Source organism: Prunus mume, linkage group LG7 (assembly GCF_029339155.1).
Source record: "Prunus mume cultivar Tortuosa linkage group LG7, ASM2933915v1, whole genome shotgun sequence".
Taxonomy (NCBI): domain Eukaryota; kingdom Viridiplantae; phylum Streptophyta; class Magnoliopsida; order Rosales; family Rosaceae; genus Prunus; species Prunus mume.
The window spans coordinates 15,799,291-15,825,985 of NC_142704.1; the positions used below are offsets into that span (position 1 = coordinate 15,799,291).

The 26,695-nt window shown below is 34.4% G+C and overlaps 3 long non-coding RNA genes, 3 other non-coding genes and 1 pseudogene across 7 annotated transcripts; 5 read left to right on the forward strand and 2 right to left on the reverse strand.

The window, feature by feature from the left end:
- The first annotated feature begins 1,422 nt into the window (after nucleotides 1-1,422).
- On the forward strand, nucleotides 1,423-9,945 carry LOC148915583 (uncharacterized). The gene is made up of 2 exons (XR_016128516.1): nucleotides 1,423-1,893; nucleotides 9,286-9,945. It is a non-coding gene; the product is annotated as an uncharacterized LOC148915583 (long non-coding RNA).
- Nucleotides 1,644-1,730, forward strand: LOC148915584 (small nucleolar RNA U61). The gene has a single exon (XR_016122388.1). It is a non-coding gene; the product is annotated as a small nucleolar RNA U61 (small nucleolar RNA).
- Nucleotides 1,819-1,904, forward strand: LOC148915585 (small nucleolar RNA snoR14). Its single transcript, XR_016122423.1, has one exon. It is a non-coding gene; the product is annotated as a small nucleolar RNA snoR14 (small nucleolar RNA).
- On the forward strand, nucleotides 2,004-2,101 carry LOC148915586 (small nucleolar RNA Z101). Its single transcript, XR_016122412.1, has one exon. It is a non-coding gene; the product is annotated as a small nucleolar RNA Z101 (small nucleolar RNA).
- On the forward strand, nucleotides 4,401-9,002 carry LOC148915587 (uncharacterized). Its single transcript, XR_016128517.1, has 2 exons — nucleotides 4,401-8,746; nucleotides 8,833-9,002. It is a non-coding gene; the product is annotated as an uncharacterized LOC148915587 (long non-coding RNA).
- LOC103337009 (uncharacterized) lies at nucleotides 8,418-10,003 on the reverse strand. The gene is made up of 2 exons (XR_016128518.1): nucleotides 9,622-10,003; nucleotides 8,418-9,520 (listed from the first exon to the last, which is right to left on the reverse strand). It is a non-coding gene; the product is annotated as an uncharacterized LOC103337009 (long non-coding RNA).
- A 9,555-nt stretch (nucleotides 10,004-19,558) lies between these two features.
- Nucleotides 19,559-21,369, reverse strand: LOC103336995 (deoxypodophyllotoxin synthase-like; annotated as a pseudogene). Its single transcript, XR_016122309.1, has 3 exons — nucleotides 20,892-21,369; nucleotides 20,469-20,790; nucleotides 19,559-20,046 (listed from the first exon to the last, which is right to left on the reverse strand). The product of XR_016122309.1 is annotated as a deoxypodophyllotoxin synthase-like (transcript).
- Nucleotides 21,370-26,695: the final 5,326 nt, after the last annotated feature.

Here is a 26,695-nt window from a genome sequence, read left to right on the forward strand (position 1 = left end):
ACCAATAGTGTAAAAAGGTCAATCAATAAAATTATTATTACAAATTTATAAATAAACCCAATTCTAAACATGTATTTATAAAAAAACCCAAACACTATTTAAACATAGAAACACACCCAAAATCAATTCCAAAGTCAACAATTGTATATTTTTTGGGTGTGTTTATAAATGGGTTTTGAGTGTGTGTAATGATGGGTTTTGGGTGTTGGGTTTTTTTATAATTTCAGCTCCCATTTTTGATGTTTTAGTGAAACTCCCATTATTATTATTAGGTCACAACTTGTAGCAAGTCCATAACATGTCAATAACAAAAGCATAGGATGATTTATCTGTATTAGCACATGTTACTGCAAATCCTAAGAGAAAACATCAAAATTACAATTAGATAACATTTAAACAGTTTAAAATGAACAGTCCAACCAATAAAACTTTTCTTTTTTCCATGGCCCAAACCAAGGAAAAGTTCCTTGATATCAGTACAATGGTTCTTTTAGTGACAATGAATACTTGTCCAAAGAAATAACTATTGCCGATATCATGGCCGCCCCTGGCATAGTGCAAGTGGGGTCACCATACACGACTCTCGATTTTGTAGGGTCCTGAATTTTTTTTACATGTATTATATATATATATATATATACATTGTATATATACGTGAGCACAACATATTTACACAATTGTGGTCTTAGTGGTTTATTTTTCACTTCTTTTGTCGAAATAACAAAAATTTCTTCATAAAATAACCTCAATGAACATTGAATCCATGACCAACTAGACATATTTTCTTGAAAGATTTTTGTGGATATTAGTTTTAAATGTTAATTGATGATGAATCTAAGTAATATAAATTTTTTTTTTTAGGGCATTGGGTCATTGCATGTGTCAAACTATTATTAACAATAATTTAAGAGTCTCTACTTATTGGAGAAGGACATAAGTATTTTTCAATTAAGTATTTGAAAACATGAGGCACAATTTGTGGAAAAAAAAAACCCTAAAAATAATAATAAGAGGAGTAATAGTCCCGGAGAACTAACATTAGGGCAAACATTGCTTTTAAAAAATACAAATTTATAAATAAACCCAATCGTAGATATATATTTATAAAAAAATTCAAGCACTATTTAAACATAGAAACACACCCAAAATCAACAATTGTATATTTTTTGGGTGTGTTTATAAATGGGTTTTGAGTGTGTGTAATGATGGATTTTGGGTGTGTTTATAAAGTGTTTTGGGTGTTGAGTTTTTTTATAATTTCAACTCCCATTTTGGATGTTTTAGTGAAACGCCCTTTAAAAAAAGATAAAAGGTGAGGAACTACAATAACCCTTTTTGTCAGTTTAATGACCAAAATTAGGACACAAATTCAGCAATTATTGCTCCAAAATATCATAAATATTCGTGATGCAGCAGCCCGTTTTCAAAGCCCATACAAAACATTACCCTATACAGTCCAGCCGACGTTTCAGCCCATATTCAATAAGAAACTAGGGTTTCTCTCGTGGTGCCTATAAATTGCCTCTTCTGCATCCACTTCCTCTCACCTCCAACACCCTTTCTCGCCTCTTGCTACAGAAGCAGCCTCTACTCCCTCCCTTATGAGCCTTTCCGTGTTTTGTATCAAAATTCACTATAATTGATAGCTTTGATGAAACTCTTTGTGTCCAGAGTCGGAGCTCTTGAGCACCTTCTATGACGGTCACAACCCTCTAAGAAGTTCTGAGCTGTCTCCTTCTTCCAGCCCTTTCTTTTTTCCCTCTTTATTTGTTGTAATCTTCATGTTTTAGCCAAAAAAATTGTTGTGAAAAGAAGAAAGCGAGGTGACGATAGAAATTCATGTCTGTCAATCCACTGACTGTAACAGTGTGATGTTACTGTGAATCCCGACAGGTTCTGATCGCTTTCTCACTTCTAATTTCATTCACTCTCGCACACACTGTTTTGAATTGGATCGTGTGCAAAATTCTTGATAAGTCTGGATTATTTTATGTTTTTATTTATTTGGGCAGTTGATGATCCTCATTGATATTAATGGGTAATTTGCATCTGAAACATTCATTGATGTTTTATCTATCACCTTGGAGAACTGATGCCCTTGTTCTTTCTATTATTTTTTTCTTCTTTTAAAAAGAATTTTATTATTTGTTTTTGCCTGTAAAGATATGCTAATATTATAAAAATTGAGTGACCCAGATTACCTCACTATTTAACAGTGTATATTTGCCAATAAGAGGTGAGACATTGCCCTGCTTTTAATCTCACTGCTTGGAATGTGACAATGGTGGTGTGCTAAGGTAACTTTGGTTGTCTTGCTAGATTGTCTCCCTAAGTGAAAGGGCAAGTAGGAAGGCATCTCAGATTTGTCTTGCCACAACAAATTGTTGTCTCTCTAAATTGTTGAGCTTGAAAGCAAGACATGTTTTGTCCCATCTCTTTGTTAAGCCAAGTTACATTGCTAATTAGTCTGATATTTTGGAATTCACTTGGTTTTAAAATTAATAAAGAAGACTTTCATCTTTATTTTAAGGTCAAATGATCTAAACACCCTTACAATGAAGAGTGTATTAATTTCATTTGAACTAGAAATTAGTCTTGAACATGTAAATTGGACGATAATAATGAAACTTTGCCACCCCATGTATACGAATAGCTTCACAAAATTTAGATCCACACAACAGAATAGCATTTTTGGGCTGTTCTGCGGCCTGATTTTGGGCTCAAGTGTTTTGTGTGTAGGTTCCACAATCCATTATTAAGGCATTTATATATTATTTTTAGGGGTTGCAGAGATGAGGGGTTGTGGCTCAATTTTTTGGGGATTGGGGATGGTCTTGTAAAGAGTCTTGTCTTTTTACTGGGTGAGCAAATCTAGTTGTCTTTTTAAATCAACATTGGGCAGGTAAAATAAATTCATAATTGCATTCTACCATACAGTAAACAACAAATCAAAGATAAACTAGATTACGTGGAGGAATCACTAGGTTTGCAACTTTATTAAAATATTTTTTCTTCGAACCCTCCGGACTCAAATTTTAAATTTTCAACTTTATTAAAATGTTTAAGAATAGTTTATGTCTATTTTTTTTAATGGAAATTTTTTCTTCATTAATCTTTTTAAATAATGTCATAATTGTTATAAAGTAAGAGATGAAGCTCACACGAAGAAAATAAGGGGTATTTGTCAAAAGATGAAATTATGATATTAGATAGAAGCATCATTATGTTTCCCTTAGATGTCATTTGCTTTGTCTATAAATAGGCATCATTTCTATTTCTATTTAACATCGTAATTTCATCTTTTGACTAATACCTTCTTATTTTCTTCATATTGGTTTCATCTCTTATTTTTTGGTGGTGCTCATTCATACGCGTGTTGTACTCTCAACATTCAGTGGTATTTCCTATGCTCTGTCCGTTTTATTTTTATAATAATAATTTGATTTTATGAATAATTTGACCTAAAAGAAATTGAAATTCCATAAATTTCAACGTGTTTTTGGTAGATTAATTGAGAAATGGGTGAGTCATATAGTTTGGAGTGAGTTTTGGGATTGGATTTGATTTGGATGAATTTAAAACATTATTTGGATCGTTGGATTTAAATTTCAGCCGTTAGATTTTTTTTAAAACTGTTAAAATAGTTTAGATTTAATCTAGATCGTTGATTTAAGTTATGTGTATATAAATAATAAATAAAAAAAGGCAATAATTTATATATATATATCAGTCCCCTTCTATTGAGGATCCTCAAATAATTTTATTTGAGGATGCTTTTAGGGTACCCTATAATTTTTTCAATGATCAAACCATCTATTTTTAGGTTTTTATTCATAGATCATCCTTACAAAAAATTAGACAAATCGAAACTGTTTGACATCCAATTGTGTCCTACAAAATCAATGAACAAGGTGCTTTAAGAAAGTACTAAAATTTCAATAACTCAATTGAATGGTCAAATGATATCGGATTCAAGTGATTTTTGTAGAGATGATCTTTGAATGAGTATCTACAAAATAGACCGTTTGGATTAGTGAAATACAATCCAGCTTACAAGGGGTGTCCTTCAAATAAAATTTGAGGATCCTTTAATGGAAGCTTTCTATATATATATATATATATATATTCAAATGTTGCCTTTGGAAGTTTTATTAAAAAAAAGGCAGCAATTTATTCAAATGTTGTCGTTGGATTCCAACGACAGCTACATCGAGCGTTACACGTGGCCTAGTAGAAGAAGACAAAAGTACCATAAATTTTGGCGTTGGGGCTCACGTCAGTTTTTCTCACATGTGGTATGTTTTCAAATGTAAGTGGTTTCTACGAAAAGTTTTGAGTCCAGACGATAAGTGGACTGGTATTTGGGTTTTCTCAAATTTTGGCTTCTTTATTTTTTGAACCTAAATACTAGTCAAGTATTGTTTAGATTCAAAACTTTTCGTGAGACTCCACATCTAAAATAGACCACATGTGCAGAGATTCTGACGTGGGCCCCAACGCTAGATTCGCTGTTGGTTTTGTCTTCTTTTCCATCGCCATGTGTCGCTCAATTGTGTAGTTGCCGTTGGAACCTGACGGCAAACATTTGAAGAAGCTGTTGTTTTTGTAGATGTTGGTGTATACATATAACTTAAATCAATGATCTACATTAAATCTAAGCTATTTTAACGGTAAAAAAATGATTTGTTAAAATTTAAATTTAATGTTCAAAATAATATTTTAAATTAATCTAAATAAGATCTAATCACAAAACTTACTCTAAACTTTATAAATACTCATTCATTTCTCAAATAATATTATGTTGTGTGTTTTCTTTTGGAATAAAATTATATTTGTGGAATTTTATTTTTTTTTGGTGAAATTTTTTAAAATGATTAATTATGAAGTTATTTTAAAATATTGAATAAAAAGAAAAGTTATCCATAAAAAAAAAAAAAAAAAATTAGACTTAAATCATTCTTAAATAATTTAATAAAATTGTGAGCTTAAAATTTGAGTCCGGAGGGTTGAGAGAAAAAATTATTTGAGTTTGGGCAAAACTCAAATAGTTACTTTTTGGAGGGAAAAATTTGGGTTCGCCCCTCATTGGTTGGAGAAGGCCTAAGGCCTTCTTCAACTCATGATGCCAAACTCAAAATATACCAAATTCTAGCACAAATTCTCTATTAATCCAAGAAAATAAAGGGGCTAAAATTGGGGAAAATTCAAACTTTGGGTGAAAAAGTAGTTCAGCTATTGTCTGGACTTAAAAAAATTTTCAACGGAGTCCATTTGCTACTGATGTAGGTGTGTGCAATGAAATTAAAATGTGGCTTGTACTACAATGGTTGTTGGCTGCTTAATGCATATAGCGTGCCAAGTGTCGCATTGTAGTGATGTTGCTATTGGAATCCAATGACAACAATTCAAACTTCGTTTTATTTTTTATTTAGTAACATAAATCAATGATTTAGATTAAATCTAAGTTGTTAGATTCCAATGCAACATCACTACAAGGCGACACTTGACATGCTACTTGCATCGGGTAGCCAACAACCACTGCATCGCGAGCCTCATTTTGATTCCTTTGCACATGCCTATGTCTGCAGCAAGTGGGCTCCATTGAATTTTTTTTAGTCTAGGCAATAGTTGGATTGCTATTTGGCAATAAGTTTGGGTTTTTCCAAATTTTGGTCCTTTCATTTTCTTGAGTTGAGAGAGAATTTGAGATATTTTGGGTTTGGCCTCATGGGTTGAAGATGGCCTAAGAGCACATCCAATGGTGTATTCCATGGATTAGAATTTGGAAAATTGGTTCTTATTTTATATATGGATATTTAGTTTTTAATGTGTGGTTTTTGATGATTTGCTTTGGCATTGTGTTTTGTAGCTTTAATTTGGTATGAGAAAGAAAACATATAAACACTAATGGTCTGTTTGATATCCAATTTTATAAACTCAAAGACATATTTTAAGTCCAAAGTCATAAAAATCCATTGCTATTTTTAAAAACTCAAACCCAAGAAAAACTCAAAAACATCCCCATTATTAAAAACAAAAAAAGTGAGGTTGTTATAAAAGTAATAATTAGAGTATGAAAAGTACCATTGAATATTTTGAGTACCTCTGATAAAACTCTTCTAAGACATAGCTCTCACACTCTCAAATTTCTTTCTCTATTTTTCTCTTTGGATCGGTGTGTTCTACAACTGAATGAGCAAGCCTATTTATAGGCAAATTGGATGGCTTTCCGTGGACTTCATTACCTAATATCATCATTAAGCTTTTGACTATTATTTTCTTCTTTTTGTTTATGTGGGCTGCACTACTTTCTTTACAACACTCCCCTTTAGAAACTACATGTTCCTAGGGTTTTTCTCACTGGGTTTTCCTTGCAGGTTTTAACAAAGCAACATGAGTGCATTTAACATCCTTATGTCCCAAATAAAGTTGTACTCTTTTTCCTTCACTTAGGTTTTTCCCACTGGGTTTTTCTAAGCAAGGTTTTAATGAGGCAACCAATCTAGGGACATGTGGTCTCTAAGGAGTAGTGTTGTAATGAAAGTGCTGGAACCCACATAAAGAAAAGAAAAAAATAATAGTCAAAAGCTTAATGATGATGTTGAGTAATGAAGTCCATGAGAAGCCATCCAATTTGTCTATAAATAGACTTGCTCATTTAGTTGTAAAATACACCAATTCAAAGAGAAAATAGAGAGAGAAATTTGAGAGTATGAGAGCTATATCTTAGAAGAGTTTTATTAGAGGGAGAAAGTTCTGTCAGTATAAAACCACAAGAGCAAATACGATTATACTCTCAATATTCAGTGGTACTTTCATACTCTGATTATTACTTTTAGGCTTATTTACTGTAGTACTCCCTAAAAATTTAGCCAAATCTCACTTTATCATCCGAAAGTTAAAATGACCCACTTAACCTCATTGACCAAGGTTTGGTGTTCTAGTTTATCCCATACCATTATCTCCATTAATAAATTCATTAATTTTGATGACGTGACATGACTAGTTTAGTCTTTTTATCACAAGTGATGATGTATCAGATATAGGCCCCATTTTTTCTGCTTAAGTAGACTAGAATATTAATAAAAATAATTAAATAATGTAATTACTTGTTAATATTAAAAATAAAAATAAAAAATGGAAAAAAATTAATATTAAAAAAATCTCTTCTTCTCCATCTCTCTCTCTGTCGTCCCCTCCTTTTCCCCTAGCTTCACACTATCAGACTACAACGACCACCCAACCCAAAGCCACCCTTACCACCACCACTCCAACCTTACCAAACATCACTCACCCAGCAACCAACCCTTACTACTCTTCCACTACACAAGTTCTCAAGACACCCCCACCTCTCTCTCTGTTCCTTCCTCTTCTCCCAAGCCCAGCCCCGACATCCACAGTCACCCACCCTACCACGGCCTCCTCCTTCCCTAGCCCTTATTTTGAACCTGCCCCTTCTTTCCCAGCACACCCCATCAACCCAAACTCTTAGTCTCCTAAAAACATGGCCTTCATCAACGACAGGTCTGGATTTGGTGAAAATTAATATATGAATGTGGGAACTTGATGTTCCTAGCTTTTCTTGAAATTTCTTTGCTAGCCAAATACCAAAACATGTATTTACCAATCTAGGCCAAATTGAATATTTCAATCTCTCAATTAACCATTTCCAAGAACCACTGCCATAAAACTTTCCTAATCTTAAATACCTCCGTTTAGCAATGAACCACCTATAATGGGTATGGTGATTTAGATGGTAGGTTTTGATATTTGGATATGTAGGTATGGTGGTTTATATGGTGGAGGGATATAGGAGATGGTATTGGGGAGTAGGAGGGGTTGGTGTGCGATGGTTGCTGGGGAAAAGAGAGAGATGAAGAAGAAGAAGATAAGTTTTTTATATTAATTTTTCAATTTTTTAATTAAATAAGTAAGTAATTAATTAATAATAATTATTATTATTAATATTTTAGTCCACTTTAAGCACAAAAATAGAAGTGAAGTCTTCACATGACACATCATCACTTGTTGGAAAAAAAAAAACTAAAATAGCCCTGCCACGTCATCAATATTGATGGAGTTATGAATGGAGATAACGGTATGGGGCAAAGTGGAACACAAAACCTTGGTCGAAGGGTTTAAGTGGGTCATTTTAACTTCCGGGGGATAAAGTGAGATTTGATCAAAATTTCAGAGCGTGCTACAATAAATAAGCATTACTTTTATAATAGAGGTTTAATAGTTCTCTCTCTCTCTCTCTCTCTCTCTCTCTCTCTCTCTCTCTCTCCTATGTTTATTTTAATTTGGGAATTTAGGGTTTCTAATTTTAATTTCAATTTTTTAAGATCTTAAAAATAGTTTGGAGTTCAATACCAAACAAGTTTTTAGATCTTAAAATCATTATTTGAAAACTCATGTTTTTAAAAAGAATCATAATTTTTTAATCTTTTTTGAGTAAGATACCAAACAAGACCTAAACATGTGTTCAAGAAAAGCCATAAACATCATTTTCTTTCAAAAATAAAAAATAAAAAGAAGAAATTACATGAAAGAAAAAGAAGAGAACCAAATACGCAAGAGGAGCTTGGACTTGGAGTGAGCCGTGGACCTAAGAAAATTGATCAAATGGCACAATATGCCTTGCCGGCATACTCAGTTTCTCCCGCACTTTTATGTGTGTTAAGAAATTCCAAATGACTGAGAGGCTTGTAGAGTAAAGGGTGGTCCTTGTCGACCAGCTCATCTGGTACTCATATCACCTCTTTGTATAGTAAAAGGACTCTGAAAGAGTATCTTACCTTATTTTTCCTCAATGTGACTTTGTGTCTACAGGGTCGGATTCGATCGTTGCTCCAAAATGTGACTCTGTGTCTAAGGCTAGCCGAACCAACCAAAATGTAGCAGCCGATTTGATTTAGTTTTAACCATATAAAAAGTCAAACGAACTGTTATGCTTTCGTTCAATTCTGATTTTGAGCTATAATAAATCAAACTGTTCAACATGGGTTTGTTCTAGTTCAGTTTTCCTTAATGATTTTTGTTAAAACCGAATTGAAGCGAGTTGTTATATTACAATTGTTTGGTTTGTGTTTTGGGTAAAAATCGATTCAATTTGGATCGTGCCCATACTTGTTGCAATGTAAAGACTTAAAAAGACATGGTAAATAAAGCATGAAGAAGTACTATTTGGTGGCATACCTTAAATGCATCACCTGCTATGGATACCACTGAGGAAGGTAGAGGATCAAAAGCTACCCACTCATCATTCTTTGTATTGATCTCCAGGCCACTGACATGATTCTGATGGAGGATGGTGGAAAAGGTCTTGTCTGTATGACTGCGTAAACCCACGTCACCTCCAAGTTTCTCAGGTACTTTGTATTTTATAAGCCGGAGATTGTGAAAAGTCAATCGGAAGTGATTGTCATGGTACTTCTCCACACCACAGCTTTCAAATAGAATTCTTGTCACAACTTCATCTATCTCTGCCATCACTTCTGCATACAAATCAACACTCTCACTGTCCAACAAAGAACAAGTTAATTACTCTTGTAACCAAACTAATAAGCTATATAGTTCGAAATCGAAGTGGAAAGGCAAAAATATATGTAGAATACTTACACCAAAATTGGTCGTTTTCAGTTGGCCAAAAATGTCTTGAGTTTCTTGAGGGTTTGTGCCATTAACAATTCCAAAGGTTTTCTGCCCAGAAGTGGAAGTTACATAGCCAGCACGAAAAGGTTTCTCAGGAGTATCTACGGGGAAATTAAAAACTCGTCAAATGCATCAAAGATGGTTTTGTGAAGTCCCGGAGGAACTTTGCTGGGTAGGATTGTGTTAGTTTAAGGGAGAAGAGGTTTAGAGAGTGGTTGGTAGTGTTTAGGACAATAGCTTGATGTGAAATTGAAAACTTTTTGAAAGAGTAACAAGGTAATTTTATTTGAATGGAGGAGGAAAGTTACAAAGCTTTAGAGACTTAGTTGGATACAGAGCAGCTGGTAGTTTTTAGCTTTTCTTGCTTGATTACATAAGTGGGCTGCTTGCATATTTATAGAGTTGTTAAACCGACTCTCTAAGTTGGCAAATAACTAGTCAAGTCGATTGTTGCACAGTAACCGACTTTATAAAGTGTTTTTAGCCACTAGTTGTTGTCCTATAATTATAGAATTATCTAGTTTCAATTAATTATATAATACAAATTTATAAATAAACCCAATTCTAGACATGTATTTATAAAAAAACTTAAGCACTAACACACCCAAAGTCAACTTTTTGGGTGTGTTTATAAATGGGTTTTGAATGTGTGTAATGATGGGTTTTGGGTGTGTTTATATGTTTAAATAGTGCTTTGATTTTTTTTATAATTTCAACTCCCATTTTGGGTGTTTTGGTGACCCATTATATAATTAGTAGGATGTTTCTAGTGTAGAGCCGTCTTTAACTTGTCAATTTCTCTCAATTTTTCTAGATTATTCTATATTATTCAAAGCACAGGTGTGCATTAATTTCAACAGATTGTGATGCGGAGATGGTATCTCAAACACAAACCTCCAACGAAACTATACTGACACTAGAAATATAGAATGAACACTCACAATTTGCTTCTAAACTTAGCTGTGTTTTCTGAATAAATTCTCAAATTCAATATATATAACCAATTGGTCTACAAGAAAAAGGTTTAAATAACAACTACCTCCTAGGAATATAAGGAAATATAATTCTAATACAATCAGGAAAACCAAAACAGAAGGAAAATATAAAAGGAAGTAAATCAGCAGTGGGAAAGGTCTCCTAATTTATTTTGGGCAATAATCTCTGAGGTAATTAGGAGGCTTGACTGATCTCTTGGGCTTCCCTAGTTTGGCTTGGGATGCTCCTACATCAGCCTCTTCGAGTTGGAAAGGACTCGACCTCGAGTCAAAATCTGGGGCTCCATTCTCACCGTAGTAAGCTTGTAAGTGAGCGACATTGAATGTAGGTGAGACACCAATGTCATTCAGCAACTCAAGTACATAAGCATTTTGACCAACCCTTTCAATATTTTGTATGGTTCACCACCTCTATCATGCAATTTACCATATTTTCCACGAGGAAATCTCTCCTTTCTTAAGTTGATCCACACCAAATCCCCTTCTTGTAACTCCTTGTAACGCCTATGTTTATCAGCACTCTCTTTATACTTTGTGTTGCTCTCTTTAAATCGAAGGCTAACACGTTCATGGACCTTCTTGATATGATCAACCAAGTCATTGGCATCCCCACTAAAACGATTCTCCACGAGCAAAGGAATTAAATCAATTGGACTAGAGGGTTGCGACCATTAACAGATTCAAATGGGCTCATTCCAATGCTTCTATTTTTTGACTGGTCATTGGCAAATTCTGCATGTGGTAAAACATCACTCTAGCCCGTTTTATTGCTACTAACCAAAGACCTCAATAAGTTACCAAGGGTCCTATTGACAACCTCTGTCTAACCATCTGTTTAGGAATGATGTGCACTGCTAAATTGGAGCCGAGTCCCCATCTTATGCCACAAAGTCCTCCAAAAATGTCCCACAAACTTGGTGTCTCTATCTGATGTAATTGTAGTAGGAATCCCATGCAATTTGACAATCTCCCAAAAATAAATATGAGCAATATTGCTAGAGTCCATGGTTGTTTTACAAGGAACGAAATAGGCCATCTTTGAAAAGCGATCAACAACTACCATGGTTGAATCAAATCCTTGTTTTGTCTTCGGAAGACCAACAACGAAATCCATGCTAATGTCTCTCACGGTGCTTGTGGTTATGGCAAATGAGTATAAAGCCCTGTGTTCTGACTACGACTCAAGTCCTGCACCTTTGTACATACCTCTCCACGTCTCTTCGAACTTTGGCCAGTGAAATTTGTTCTCAACTAGATCAATTGTTTTGTCTCGTCCAAAGTGTCCTCCAAGGCCTCCCCCATGTTGCTCCTCAATTATCCATAACCGTAAAGAACAATCAGGAATGCTAATTTGCTCCCCTTGAACAAATATCCATCTTGAATATGGTAATCTTGTACCGAATTATTTTGCACACATCCGGACTAGATTTCACCAAATTCATTGTCTCCTTTATATAACTCCTGCAATTGCTCAAAGCCTTCCACTCTAACTTGCATGACAGATAATAAGGCCACCTTGCGACTTAAAGCATCTGCTACTTTATTGTGGATTCCAGCCTTGTGTTTAATCACAAAATTGTACTCCTGTAATTCTTCCACACATCTAGCATGTCTCTGATTCAGTTGTGTTGCCCATTGATAAATCTCAATGCTTCATGATCAGAGTAAAGGATAAATTCCTTGTAAATCAGATATTGCCTCCATAGTGTCATTGAGTTTTTCACTAAAGAAGGCAACTGGTCTCCCCTCCTGGCTAATCCAATCCCAACTTTGGATGCATCACAATCTACCTCAAAAACCTTTTGGTAATCAGGTAGAATCAATAATGGTGCTTCAGTCATAGCTTTCTTTATGGCTTGAAAGCTCTTCTCTGCAGGTCCATCTGAAAATATTATGCTTCATACAATCAGTCCAGGGTGCCATAATAGAACTGAAATTTCTGATAAATCTTCGATGGAATGAAGCTAAGCTAGGGAAACTTCGCACCTCGTGGATAGATTGTGGATAGGCCACCCTTTTATTGCTTCAATTTTTTTAATATCAATTTTAATACCATCTGATGATATCACATACCCCAGAAAAATTAAACTATCTGTAAAAAATTCACACTTCTTCAAATTGGCAAAAAGTTGCTGCTCCCGTAAAACTTCAAAATTTTGTCTCAAGTGCTCCAGGTGTTGAACAACATTATGACTATAAGCCAGAATATCGTTAAAGTAAACAACTACAAACTTCCCAATAAAAGGACGAAATACCTAGTTCATGAGTTTCATGAATGTGCTAGGAGCATTTATCAATCCAAAGGGCATCACCAACCATTCAAATAAACCATCTCGAGTTTTCAAGGTTGTCTTCTATTTGTCACTGGGCCTTATTCCTATTTGGTGGTATCCACTCCTTAAGTCTATTTTAGAAAATATTTTTGCTCCCGACAAGTGATCCAACATATCATATATACGAGGAATTGGAAATCTGTACTTCATGGTGATCTTATTTGCAGCTAAACTTAGCTACGTTTTCTGAATAAATTCTCAAATTCAATGTGACCAATTGGTCTACAAGAAAAGGTTTAAATACCAACTACCTCCTAGGAATATAAGGAATTATAATTCTAATACAATCAGGAAAACCAAAACAGAAGGAAAATATAAAAGGAAGTAAATCAGCAGTAGGAAAGGTCTCCTAATTTATTTTGGGCAATAATCTTTGAGGTAATTAGGAGGCTTGACTGATCTCTTGGGCTTCCCTAGTTTGGCTTAGGATGCTCCTGCCTCAGATTGCCATGAAGCATCCGAGATCTTCGAGTGCCCGACAAACATCTTTGCGTGCCGAGAGCCAAGAGCTTGTTCCGGGCTTCAAAGGAGTCTGCTTTCGAGAAATCTACCACTGGAATTCTGGCCATAGTTTGCGAACTCATCTATTTCTTCTTGTTTTCTCAATAGCTAGTGCATATGAGGTTTTGAGGTCTCCTAAGCATAAGGCAGCGCAAGCTTGGTGCACAATTTATAAAATGATATTTTATAGCTAGAGTGCCAGTTGAGGAAAATGGGAACCTTTCCTAATTCATTCATAATAGGACCTGCATTATATCCAGTTCACACGGTTATGGTTTGATGAATTTGGAATCTCCTCCAACAAAGTGAGGACTTCGATCCGTCATTTGGCCATACAAAAAGACGTTGAAATAATAAGTCTATTAATGCATTGTTAGCTGCCATATGCATGTTGCCTGGTAGAGGGCAACAAGCATTATTTGTTGGCTAAGGCATTCAACCAATAATGGTAAGCTTTAAAGTCAACGTTCGTTTGAAGTCAACGTTCATTTGTCTATTTAAAAAGCCACCATTGTCAACTTGACTAAAAGCCTTGTATTAATGATTGAAAAAAAAAGCTTAAGAATATGTATGTGCGTTTTTTTTTTTTTCGTTTTGGTTTTGGATAACAAGCGATATAATTTTATTAGAATAATTTAAAAAATATATATAGAACCATCCTAATTAGCAATATGACGGACACGAGTTCTTAAATCAATGACAAAACCAACCTCTTAAGAATATTATTATTTTTAACATTTAAATTTGGTCAAGAACAAATTACACGTGTGTAATGATGGTATTGAGTCACGAAATTATAAGGATGTGAAAATAAATCAAATGAACTTATAAATACAAGAATCTGATCAACATAAGCGACTTTGGATGATGTAAAAAGAAAGCTATTTTTCTTGCTTTTGGCATGGCCAAATTCAAAGTTGGTAATGCCTTTTGTAAAAGAAGGGGGGTTTGACGGGTTTTATCATGGGAGTTTCACTAAAACACCCAAAATGGAGGTTGAAATTATAAAAAAACCCAACACCCAAAACACTTTATAAACACACCCAAAACCCATCATTACACACACTTAAAACCCATTTATAAACACACCCAAAAAGTTGACTTTGGGGTTGATTTTGGGTGTGTTTCTATGTTTAAATAGTGCTTGGATTTTTTTATAAATACATGTCTTGAATTGGGTTTATTTATAAATTTGTATTTTATCATTGCTGTACTGGTTTCTTGTTTTTGCTGTTGGGGGATTCATATTTATTTATGCTTCCTAAATTATGCTAGTTTTATTTAGAAAAATAGCCGTATTATACAATAAAACTAGTCAGACTCGACTCAGACGTGTCAAATTATACAGTAAAACTCTCAACAATTAATAATAAAGACGTACGGTATCTGTACTAGCCTTCACATTGAACGAATATAGGCTAGTGGCAGGGTTGTTGGCATTTTCCTTTTGCCAAAGGTAGAGTCACTTTTGAATTTGCCAGCAAGAAAAAAATAAAAAATAAAAAATATATATATTGAGTTCAATTTTCCTGTTTCCATTTCTCCATTGCCCACCTGTTTCCTTCTTACTTTGTTGACATGTGTCTTCTAACTTAGCAGAAGGTTAACTCTGTTAAGTGTCATTTTTATTAACAAAATATTAAATGTTAAAATAAATTTATTCAGAAACATGGTCACCTCATCTTCTCCGGCACCCACTACCACCCCCGATGGCAACATATCCAGATCCACATCTATATATGCCCTCATTTTTATTAACAAAATATTAAATGTTAAGGCTTTTTATCACAAATGATCCTTAACGTTTACGATTTTATCACGAATGGTCCTTGAGGTATTTTTGTGACACTAATAGTCCTTAACGTTAGTGTTTGTTTGTTTTTTTTAATCACAAATGGTCCATCCATTAAAAATTCTGTTAAGTGTAATAAGTGGAGCCCACATGTCCAATCACATCGTGACATGTGGATTAAATAAATAAAGAAATAATTTTTTTTTATTTGATGAAAATCCATTCTCTCTCTGTCTCTCTCCCCTTCCCCTCTGCCCTCTCTCCTCCCTGTGCTCTCCCTCTCCCTCTGTTTTTTTTCCTTGCCTCTACAGCCTGACCACCCCATGCCCACCCACCAACCCACCCCTCTCCCTCTGTATATTTTGCAAAATAATCACTTGCACAACGTAGTTTCACATTTCCTTTTACACAAATATTTATTCAAACAACTTAAAAGATTTAAAAACAGAGGGGGAGAGTAGAGGAGGAGAGAAAATACAATGGGAGAGGGTAGGAGTTGGCGTGGGTTGCTTCTTTGGTGGTGTGTTAAAAAAACAAAGACCAATAAAAGAATCCCAAAGACCATTTTTTCTTGCAGGTGGCAGGAAATGGGCAAGAAAAAAACAAAGGGGGATTGTGGGTTATGATTTATATACCACTATACAAAGATGAAGAAAGATATATGGGTTATACTATTATTTTCACAGAGGGAGAAGGAGAGGATAGGGGGGAGAGAGGGAGAGCAGAGGGGGAGAAAGGGGGCAAAGGATGGAGAGCAAGGGCAGAGGGGGAGAGAGATGGAGTAGAGGAAGGGGGATGAAAAGTTGTAGAAAAAAAAAAGGAATTTTCATAAAAAAAAATTTAATTATTTTTTCATCCACATGTCACAATGTGATTGGACATATGGACTCTACTTGTCTTCCACATCAGACACTTAATAGAATTTTTAATGGAATGGGACCATTTGTGATAAAAAAAACCCTAACGTTAAGGACTATTAGTGTCACAAAAAAACCTCAATGACCATTCGTGATAAAATTTTAAACGTTAAGGACCATTTGTGATAAAAAACCAATTTTAAAATAAATTTATTCAGAAACACGATCACCTCATCTTCTCCGGCACCCACTACCACCCTCGATGGCAACATATCCAGATCCACATCTATATATGCCTTCATCTTATGGTCCCTTAATTCAACAAACATGCCCTCTTTTCCTCTCTCTCTCTCTCTCTGCACTGCCGTACCAGATCCAGACCCTCACTGCGTCCTCTGCCTCGACAATGCCGGCAAGATTCATCGCGATTCGCGAGCTCGACATTCCTGGTGTGGAAAGGGATATCCGATTCTTTAAGTCAAAGAAAACTCACAAATATTCTTCATGGCCTGGCTATTCCCAAATCAATGCAATCCAAAGAAACAATGCCATCATGAGTGCATCTATAAAAATAAAAAGGGATTGTCGCCATTGGGGTGGTTGTGGTAGGTGGCAGTTGAGGTCCGGTGGGTGGGTGCTTAGGTGACTGCTGCGTTTTGTCTTTTACTTCAATTTTGAGTTTTTAAAAAAAAATAATTTTATTCAAAGTTAACAGTATTTTGTGGAATGTTAAGTGAGGACACATGTCAACAAAATAAGAAGGAAACAGGGTGGGAACAGGTGAAATGGAAACAGGAAAATTGAACCCATATATCTTTGGCATCATCCGAATGACTAGCAAAACGAACAAGCAAGAGGAGATGAAATCATTTGTTCTTATTTAACATTTGTGACTCTTTCAGTGGCGGATCCAGGAATTTTCATTCTTGGGGTCAATCTTTTCCTAGTCCTCGAGCAAAACTAAAACTAAAACAAGACTTAAAACAATCTTTCCGATAGATTCATACACTTGCGAGTATTTATAGTTGAGTGATTAGCACATTAATTTGTGTTGTTAAAATTAAAAGTAAAATAAAATAAAATAAAATAATGACAAAAACTGACAAAAATATTTATTTCACATTAAAAAAGAAGAAGAGGAAACATGGGACTACATTAACTTTTAAAAAAACATTATCATGGTGCGCTTTCTGATTCCATAATAAGAGCCTTTAGTTTGGTCCTCTAGATCTCTTCTCTTGGGTTTTCATGCACAGCTTCTTGGGGCTCATTGCTTGAGCTCCCAAAAATCACACCCTTAGTTTGAGCATAACTTGTATCGTGATCTCGTTGCTTGTGCTTACCCGGTTGATCCAGGGCCTCCAGCTGCTTTTGCATGTCTTGAGACTAAAAATCTATCATATTTGATAGCTTTTGCATATATTGAGAAAAACATTTTTAATAGTATAGATGACATGGTTGTTATGCAACTATTTAAAAATATGAAAACTTGTTGAGGACAATCATGAATTGTAATGATTTTTTTATTTTTTATAGTCAAAATTATGATTATAATGAATAGAAAATATTATTTTTCATGTTTTGGTATGTCTTGAGTTTGAATTTTTATTGTTTATATTTTGTGACAGGCCCTTACATACAAAAAATCATGGCTTCGCCACTGGAGTTTTAGGGCCTTTTTCTTTTAGCATTACAAATGGGTAAAAAATCAAACTGAAGAAAATACCCCATGTGTCTGAGTTCAAAGATTAGACCTAAAAATGTTTCGTAAGGATGGTAAAGCCTTAGAAAACACTTTGGTTACCTTCACCAACAAAAAATAATGGCTACTTACATATAAATTCTTAGTGCTTACAGGTAGAATCTTAGCTTGATATGAGATGTTTGTGGCATGGGAGCAAAGTTGCCATGAGTTTAGCACTAAAGAGAAAATTAAGTGTTCCTAGGGGAAAGATGGGGTATTAAGGTAGGAGAGAAAAAGGTTTTGTAGAAAGGCTTGGTTGAGAATGAGGGAAAGAGAGAAAAGGGTGGTTTGAGTGCTTTTCTGGCAGCTTGTTAGAACAGCCTCCTAAGAAGGAAAACTAAGGAGGAAGGAGATGAACTAAGCAAGAAAATTGCTGGTTTTAAAAGTAAGAGAGGAAGCTTGCTCTCTGGTTGTGGTTGGTTGTTGTTGGGTAGAAGAGACTTTATTTATAGCTACTAGAAGCTATCCATTTCCAAGAAACCCTAATGGTTTCTATCCAATTTGGCCAAATCTTTTCATTTCTTTCTCTCCTCTTCCCTTGACTTTTCCATCTTAGTGAAACTTACTCTGCCTATTTGCATAAAATCAGGGATTTTGAGAGCTCAAGGTTCCTTTTCCGCAGCTGCCCAAGTGAAGAACCCCTATTCTCAATCATCCCCTTTCCTTTCTTTCCTTCCCTCTTTCATGGTTAGATATGATGAATGAAAGAAATTGGTATACATGCTGGTTCGAAGGGTGGCTCCTTGGGCATCCAATATCTTTTGGTCTCTTAGATGTTTTGCTTGAAAACTTGTTCCTTTCCCTCCTAGTAGCCATGTGCACGTGGTCTTCCAAGCTCCTTTCGTGGCTTTGTCTCTCAGCCAAATGCGGAGGCTTTTTGCTGCTTCTCATTTCTAATTATATGGGCCCTCTAAGATAACAAGTCAACCTACCAAACAAATGGGCTAATCTCATCAAGTGTTGGGCTATATGGGTTAATTTAATGGACCATGTTGGTTGGGCTATTTTCATTGGAATATTTTTTCTCTTGTGCTTACCCATATGTTTGGGCCTAAGAAATGGGCTTAAGTTAGGCTCCCAAGAACCCGAATTTCCATTTCTCAGCCCATCAATGGCCTCATGAAAACTTATTACCATCCATACCACAACTCACTCAAGCAAGCTCCGGCATTTGAGTGGCTTGGGCCCACTTAAGCTAGTAGCATGGTTGGGTGTGACATAATGATTTCCCGCTTGACATGGTATGTTGTTTGGCATATTTTTTAATTATGATGCTTGACGGGATAATTAGCATGGATTTGTAGAGCTAACGCATTTTATAATCTTAATTTTGATTTCTAGCATGACGGATTATTTATTTGGGATGGCACGCGGAGTGTGCATGGCGAATCTTTGTGTGCTCCAAATTGGGCCTTTTTCTATGAATAATGTGTCTTTTTGGGCTATGAATTTATTTGAGCTCAACTGTAGATTTTTTGGGTCTCAACAGAGTTCAATATTGAGGTTCGAACTGTGGTGTTATAGGGGGGAAGGAGGAAGCCACCACCACTATGGTCGCAACCCATTGGCTTTCTTTTTTTCAATAATAAAAAAATGATAAAATTCCAAAACTTGGTCAGTCAAAGCACGCGTAGTTCAGTATGAAAAGTCCAATTCAAACCGGTCCAATATTCAAAGCCAAATTTAAAACTAAAATTGCTATATTTTGAAATATGCTATTACATCGATATGGAGTTACCCATTCTTACTTTGTAACTTTTCAAACTCTTATTTTATTGTTATTGGCTGAGAAAGAAAGAAAAAACCATAGATAGAGATCATGTGTTTTTCTTTTTAAAGAAAAAAAAAGGGAAAAGAAAAAGCTACATGGAAGAGAAAGGAATAAAACCAAACAGGCAACAACTTGGAGCGATCTGTGGACTAAAGAAAACGATCAAATGGCACAATATGCCTGTGCAGCATACTCAGTTTCACCGACGTCTTTATGTGCTCTAAGAAATTCTAGATGATTCAAAGGCTTATACCGCAAGGGGTGCTCCTTGTCCACGAACTCATCTAGTACTTGTATCATCCCTTTATTAACTGAAAGTAGTTCGGACGAGTATCTCGCCTCATTTTCTCTCAGTATCACTCTATGCCTACATGCTCGAATTCGATCGTTGCTCCAAACCTAGGCAAATCAAAGCATGCAAATATTGTTTTAGTCTATTTCGCAGTGCTTCTGACATGACTAAAACTGTTTTTGGACGAACAAAATCAGTTATGATTATGAAAGTGCTTTTGGATCATAAAAACGTTTTTTTACCGAATAATCACTTCCAAATGTTTTTCAGAAAGCATTTGGATTTTTAATATGAATTCTTTTTAGGGTTGTTCCAATAAAGGCCCTTACAGCTACTATATCATAGACACATACCCATCTACTTTTAAATCTTTACATGACAACTTCTTTTAAATTTTGGTTTTAAGTAAAGATTTAAAAGAACGTGGGTATGTGTCTATGATATAGTTAGTTGTAAGGGCCTGCGTTGGAACAACCCATATATAAATAAACAAATTTATAAATAAAGCATGAACTATTTGGTGGCATACCTGAAATCCATCACCTGCTATGAATATCACGGATGAAGGCAGAGGATCAAAAACTACCCACTCATCATTCTTTGTATTGATCTCCAGACCATTGACATGATTTTGATGGAGTACGGTGGAAAAGTTCTTGTCCGTATGACTGCGTAAACCCACATCAACTTCAAATTTCTTGGGTTCTTTGTATGTTAAAAATCGGAGAGTGTGCGAAGTCGACTGAAAATGATCGTCATGGTACTTCTCTACACCATAGTTCTCAAATACCATTCTTGTCACAGCATGATCTATTTCTGCCATCACTCTTGCATACAAGTCCGCACTCTCACTGTCCAATAACAAAGAACAAATTAATTAATATTGTAAACAAGCCAATTAGCTATATAGTTGTAAATGGAAAGGCAAAAATACAGGTAGAATAAATTATACCGAAATTGGTCGTTTCCATCTGGCCAAAAATGATGTGTGAATTCCTGAGTTTCTTTAGGGTTTGTGCCATTAACAATTCCAAGGCCTTTCTGCCTAGAACTTGAAGTTATGTAGCCAGCACGGAAAGGCTTCTCAGGAGTATCGACGGGGAAATTAAACAACTCGTTCAAATGCATCAAAGAAGGTTTTTTGAAGTTCCGGAGGAACTTTGCTGGGTAGGATTGCCATGAAACAGCCGAGCTCTTCGAGTGCTCGGCAAACGTCTTTCCGTGCTGAGAGCCAAGAGCTTGTCCCCGGCTTCAAGCAGTCCGCGTTTGAAAATCTACCACTGGAATGCCGGCCACAGTTTGCGAACATGAAGTCATCTTTCTTCTTTTTCACTAGCTGTAAGTGAGGTTTAGAGGGCTCTAAGCATAAAGTAGTGCAAGATGCATATTTTCTAAGATGATATTTGTAGCCAGAGTGGTTGTTTCAATTACGGCAAATGACCTGCCCAATTCATACGGAATAGGGAGCTACATGATGAAAATATGGCTTGTATATTTTCATGCATTTGAAAATAATCAATCCACAGTCGTTGACAAGATTTGATGAATACGATGACGACTTGGTGCCAGTTGGATCCGTCGGCAACCACACAATGAGAGGCTGAAATAACATGAAGCATTACTGACACTGTCCATTAAATGCTTGGTAGCTACCCATGTGCATGTTGCCTCCCAACAAGCTTAGAGCAACTCCACCCATTTGCCCTTAGTCATGAAAAGAGGGCTATTTTACGTGAATAGTAGTTCTCTTGCAAATAGTATTTTGTGTTTCAACCCGTTGCTATGACTAAGGGCAATTACTATTCATTTTTTTATTTTTTTCACAAATATTTTTACCTCAATAAATAATTTGGATAATATTTTCGGATAAGATTTCCGGGTTCCTACGTGTCAAGACTATTCATAATCGGATAAAATTTCCAAATAAGATTTTTGGATTCAAATTTCGGATGAATTTCAAAATTCAAAATTCATATAAATTTTTGGGTTCATACAAGTTTCTAATAGAAAACATGAAAAATACAAATACATAAAGGTATGCCAACTAATTTAATGGTTTTCATCATTTAAACCAATCAGTGTTGCTAGGCCCATCATCCTGGAAAAGTCTTCTTCTCATAATATCCCTTCGTTCTAGCTTCCAAAATTATTTTGTTTCAAGGGACATATGGCTTGTATCCATCGTCCATGGTTTCCCAATCCGTCTTATACTCATCTTTTTTACGCAAATATTCTCTTTCTCGTGCATACTTCGGCTTGAATCTTCATCTCGTGCGAACATGAAAGTCATCTTTCTTCTTTTTCACTAGCTGTAAGTGAGGTTTTGCGGGCTCTAAGCATAAAGTAGTGCAAGATGCATATTTTCTAAGATGATATTTGTAGCTAGAGTGGTTCACTGCAAAAAAAGGAAGCAATAGTCACATTTTTTTAAGTAACTAATGAAAGTTTTTTAAGCAATGGTCAACGCTCTTAATGAAATTTTTTTTTGGACGTCACCATTATTTGTGTATAATGATTTAAATATAATAAATTTTGTTCTAGCTGACACATGCATAGTAATAATGTAATAAAATATAACAGGATAATCTTTCCCATAATAAAATATTTACAATGATAATTTAATAAAAATATATGGATGGAATCTTTCTCACTAATCAAGGCTCTTTTCCCTTCCCTCTATATAATTAGTAATAGTTACTCTAAATAATAAATATTATAATAAAAAATGTGAGAGCATGCATGTGCATCTGAAGATGCTCTCAAACCAACTCCTCTTTTTCTTTCTTTTGTAATTTTATTCTCCCCATATCTCATCTCTCCCAACGCCTTCATTTTTTTATTTTTTTCCCATCTTCTTCTTCCTTCTTTCACTTTCCATCTCTTCCTCTCTTTTTATTTTTATTTTCCTTATTCTTCTTCTTCTCTTTCTTTCTCTTCTTTTTTTTTTTTTCTGCTTCTTCCTCTGTCACTTTGCAATTTTTTCCTTCTTCCTCTTTTACGTCTCCCGTATCTCTCTCTTCTTTTTTTCTTCTTTTTTCCATCCCTCTCTCTTCTCTTCCTTCTTCTCCTTATTCCCGCTCTCCCTCGAAGACCAATTGTTGTCTGTCCTTATCCTTTTCGTGGGCTACTATTTCATTGTAGGGTTTAATTTCATACCTGAACCGCATCTCCCTTTAGAAAGGTAAAGGTTTTGTTTTTTTGAAGTTTTCATGTGGGTTTAATTTCAGGAATGGTTTTGGGTTTTATTTATGTAACTGCACCGTTATTAATGGCTTTAGTCACAAATATTCGTGGCTAATACTGTGAAAAGTCACGAAAAAGAAAAGTGACTGTTGTGTGTTTTTTTGTAGTGCAAGGAGTCTACTTTCGAGAAATCTACCACTGGAATTCCGGCCACAGTTTGGGAACTCATCTTTTTCTTCTTGGTTTCTCACTAGCTGCATATGAGGTTTTGAGGTCTCCTAAGCATATAAAGTAGCGCAAGCTTAGTGCACAATTTATAAAATAGTAAATTGAGCTTAGACCCATAAAATTCATCTTAAATCATCTACAACCCTTTCCCTTAGTTTTCTATGTAAAATACCTAATTTTTTCAAATAATACTCGATGACTAGAATCCAACTAAGCAAGTTACCTAATATAACTTAAAATCTGATTTATTATATTTTTTGGATTCCAAAACTACCCCTATTTATAAGTTAATGTGTTATGAGTGGTGTAACTAATGACACCCGTTGAATTTGGAAATATCTCTAAATAGTTATAATAGATGTAGGAACTAATTTATAAACTTATTTGAAATTAAATATTAAATTCCACATTAAAGTATTAGTAATCTATTTTACGACTAGTAATCTATTTTTGAATTAATGGTGTTTTCCTTCTATGAATTACGACTAGTAATCTATTTAAAGTATTAATAATTTAAATTCAATATTAAATTTAGGAATTAATGTTGTTTTCTTTTTATGAATTATACAACCAGTATTCTTTTTTATTATAGTTTTATGAATAATAGTGTACATTCTAATTATGTTGAAAAATAATTTGATAATCTATTTATTGTTTTGTTTTTAAAACATTTTTTTAATGAACCTATTTTTTCTCCAAATATTGTACCTATTTTTTTTCTTTATTACTTGTTTTATAAAAAATAATTTGATCATCTTTTTATTGTTTGTTTTATGAAAACAAAATTTTTTTTTAAATGAGCCTATTTTTTCTCTCAAAATAATGTACCTATTTTTTTCCCTCTAATAATGTACCTATTTTTTTCTAAATAATGTACATATTTTTTCTCTCAAAATAATGTACCTATTTTTTCCCCTAAACAATTTACCTTGTATAATGAACCTTTTTTTTTTCTCTAAATAATGCACCTTTTTTTTCTCTAATAATGTATACCTAGTAAAACAATTTACCTAGTATAATGAACTTATTTTTTTCTTCTAAGTAATGTACCTATTTTTAATTTATAAAAAATGTGCATAAATTTCAATTATACAACGTACCTATTTTCTACAAATTATTGTGTACCTATTTTTAATCTATGAAAAATGTACGGAAATTTCAATTACAAAGTAATTGACCTATTTTTGTTAATTTTTTTGGTAAATAATATACCTATATTTTTATACGTATATATTTATATTTATATTTTTCATATATACATTATTGGATATGTAATTTACATATATTTTTTTATTTGCAATTTTAAGGGCTATATGTTGGAGAGAATGGCAACCAAAAGAAATGGGGTGATTGATATGTTATTAATAGGGAGTTTTAATTACAGTTATGGCAGCTTGAAATTAGGTTTTACACATAGATTTATAGAATGATGGGTATATGTCTAGGAAATAGAAATTATATAGACCTATATTGGAAAACCCTTTATAAAATGATATTTTATAGCTAGAGTGCCAATTAAGGAAAATGGAACCTTCCCCAATTCATTTATAATAAGACCTGCATGATCTGCATATAATTTGTGTGAATTATTATGATGGTTCTATTAACTAATCAATAAAAGAAAGATTAATTGGAGTCAGACAGAGTAAGAACCACAACGTGTGAACAGTGAACATGAATTATATTTTGTTGAAAATCAATAAACAATAGGACGTTGTGAAGATCAATAAACAATAGGACGTTATATCCACTTCACATGGTTATGGTTTGATGAATTCGGAATCTCCTCCAAACAAAGTGAAGACTTTGATCTGTCATTTGGCCATACAATAAGACGTTGAAATAACAAGTCTATTAATGCATTGTGAGCTGCTATATGCATGTTGCCTGGTAGAGGGCAACAAGCATTATTTGTTGGCTAAGGCAAACAACCAATAATGGTAAGCTATAAAGTCAACGTTCATTTGTGTATCCAAAAGTCACCGTTGTCAACTTGACTCAAAGCCTTATATTAATGATTGAAAAAAGAAAAGCTAGAATATGATAGTGCTGCTAAACGAACCTTAAAATTAATTGAGTATACCCTATTACGAAAGTATTTATTGAATTACTAATTTACCCTAATATAAAATGACCAAAAAAAATACATGGAATTGTGAAACAAATATAATTTTAATAAGTAGGATTACTTAAGTTTCCTCCTCTCTTTTTTGTCATTAATTGACATAGGGCTAGAAGGGGACGTTAGCTAGGATTAATTCTTATCAAAACATTCTCTGTAGTTTGTGTTGCCGTACCTCGTAATTTCAGCACTCTGCAACATGGTGCTTTTGATTGATGTTCACAATTTTTATTAAGACTGGAATTAATAGGAGAGTAATATGGCCCCCTGAGTGTTCTACTACTTTTTGCAATGTTAGAGATATGTAGAAACTCACTTCTCAGCTTTGTCTAGTCTCTACTATCTTCTACAGGAACAACATTCTGAACTTGAAATGCATTGCAAGCATCACGCAGAAAGTGGAAGCCAAAGGAGTAATTTGTGCCGAATTTCCCATTTGTCCTTTTGTGTTTTTAACGATACAGGTGGTGATTCAAGAACTTGGTGACTATACCCAATAGTCTCATAATTATAAGACTCGTATATCAATGAAAAAAAAAACAAAAATTATGAATTTGTGACAACCCATACGACAAAAACACAAATTTATTAAGTAAAATCTTTGCAAACACATAGTAGAAGCATAAATCCATATGAAAAGTCAAAGATTTATAAACACTATTAAAAAAAGTCAAGCTAAGAATCAACTGTTAAGTAATGCTACAACTATTAGGGTGTTGTGTGATAGAGTGTATTAGGGTGTATTAGGGGTATTTTTGGTAGTTCAATAGGGTATACTTAGTTAATTTTACATTTTGATTAAAATATTATGGTATACGTAAATCATAGGGTGTACTCTGGATTCGTTTAGGAGCACTCAAGAATATGCATGTGCGTTCTTTTTTATGTTTTTATGTATATATCTTTGGCGTCATCTGAATGACTAGCAAAACGAACAAGCAAGAGGAGATGAAATAATTTGTTCTTATTTAACATTTGTGACTCTTAGGGCCTTTGGCAGATCCAAGAATTTTCATTCATAGGGTCAATCTTTTCCTAGTCCTCGAGCAAAACTAAAACTAAAACAAGACTCAAAAACAATCTTTCCTAACATTTTCCACACAACCATAGAGGAGGCCGACAACGGACTCGTGATGCAAGGGAACGACAACATGTAACAACGTGCAACGGTGTCGGTCTCCTCGATATGAAAACTTGTGAAGTTTCCAATAGATTCATACACT